The sequence below is a fragment of the Vombatus ursinus genome, unplaced genomic scaffold (assembly GCF_900497805.2).
Source record: "Vombatus ursinus unplaced genomic scaffold, bare-nosed wombat genome assembly UNPS02015009.1, whole genome shotgun sequence".
Taxonomy (NCBI): domain Eukaryota; kingdom Metazoa; phylum Chordata; class Mammalia; order Diprotodontia; family Vombatidae; genus Vombatus; species Vombatus ursinus.
Window position 1 is genome coordinate 6,680 of NW_020954787.1, and position 1,890 is coordinate 8,569.

A 1,890-nucleotide genomic window follows, 5' to 3' on the forward strand; every position below is an offset into this window, starting at 1 on the left:
CTTCACTTCACCACCTAGCTGCCTGCTTTGGATCTTTTGTAACCGTAAAATCATTCCATAGATATCTGCCTTACACCTTTGTCTCCTACTTAAATCATGAATGTTAAAAAACAAAGAAAACAACAAAAACTGTCTGGTTTTTTGCAACCGTTTCAACATTTTCATTAGTAGAAAAAAAAGCCCCAGACAAACGAGGGTTGGGCAAGATCTCCTATGAAGGCCCTTTTGTCTCTAGATCTAGGGTACTGTTGCCATTTTTCTCCATTTTTCTAACTATACTATTAACTAAATGCCTGTACTTTGAACTAGGAAAAAGTAAACATTACAAGTAAGAGCTTGTGAGCTATAACTTTTGAGTGGATGCAAACCCATAGAGTACCCTAAACCTAGGGTATATTTGCTGGGGGCCCGAAGTGTGAGACAAAATGCTCTATAAATGGGGCTTGCCTATTATCCCAGCAGCTAAGTGGTAGAGGGCTAGATTTGGGATCAGGAAGGCCTGAGTTAAGATTTTGCCTCAGACACCTAATACCTGTGTGATCCTGGGCAAGTCATTTAACCTCTGCCTTGTGTTCCTCATCTGTAAAACGAGAATAATAACACTACTTACACTATAAGGCAGTTGCGATAATTAAATGAGATATTTGTAAAGCACTTAGAAGAGTGACTGGCACATAGTAGGTGCTTAATAAATGCTTGTCCTCTTCCCCAAATTACCTTGCATTTACTTAGTTTATATGTATTAACTTTGTTTATATTACACATATTTATATATATATTGTCAACAGAAATCACAAATTCATGAAACTTATGTGAAAACTAGGTTTATTACAAGAGAAATGAACACCCATGTGGAACCCAAAGAGGTCATGATGTATACAGAAGTTTGCGTATTTATGACATCAGGACAAAGGGAGGAGGAGAATCTCCACCTCAAGGGGCGTGGCACAGGAGGGGGACAGGTGCAGTAAAGGTGGGAAGAGGACAAAAGCCCTCCTGAAGGGGTGGAGCAAGGCCGTGGCAAGAGCCCCATTTTTTCCCCCTTGGGAACAGCCGGACCACGAAGATAGGATGGTCTGCTTTATCTACAAGCGTCCCACAAGCAATTTCTCAACCTAGTGCAGACTGACACCGGTCTTGGCTCCCAAGGACATACAGGGAGTCCAGTTTGTGATGCAAACAACAAAGAAACGCTACCTTTCAGTGAAAGGTTAGTAGAAAGAAAGATGGCAGTTTTTCCCCATCCAAGTTCAGCACATAGATCCCAGGTTAAGAAACCCTGCTCTCTTGTCTAGCCATCTTATTCTGCCGAGGACAACTGAAGCCCAAGGGGAGTAAAGTCACCTGCCCAAGGTCAGTTAGGTGACAGGCAAACAGCCTCTGACCCTTAAGACCTGTCCACAAATCGCAATCATGCAAAAGGTCAAAGTAAAATGCAGGTCTGGGGAAGAATCCTTTGCACCTGGAAGGGTAAGGCCTCAGGCAAGAAGAGCTATCTGAGTGCATCATTTCCTCCCCTGAAGTTGTTGCTGTTTGCCCTTCATTCTCTCAAAGAGAATCTCTTGGTCCATCAGGAAGGTGACGTCATGACTTGCAAGTGAACCTGGACCCAGATGGCTCCCTGAAGGGCATTTAACATAGAGGAAGGCTTCAGAAAGACAGGCAGAAAGGGAGGAATTTCAGGCCTCCCAGGACAAATCCTCCAGGACAGTGAGTAACTGGGGGAATCAGCAGGCAGCTGTGATGGGTCTGACCCCTTCTTTGGACCCAGGCTGCAGTTATCTCGACCAATCATTTTTCTCTAGTTCCCTGGAGACTGTGCCTTCTCCACAAACAACCTGTGGGGGAGACAACACAAACATCATGATCCACATGTTGTAAAAGAAAAAA

At 43.8% G+C, this 1,890-nt stretch overlaps 1 long non-coding RNA gene across 1 annotated transcript in view; it reads right to left on the bottom strand.

Moving 5' to 3' along the window:
* Positions 1–808: 808 nt before the first annotated feature.
* LOC114030747 overlaps positions 809–1,890 on the bottom strand; it is a 1,444-nt gene continuing 362 nt past the window's right edge. Inside the window, exon 2 of the long non-coding RNA XR_003567669.1 lies at positions 809–1,838. This is a non-coding gene — a long non-coding RNA (uncharacterized LOC114030747). The remainder of the gene's footprint in view (positions 1,839–1,890) is intronic.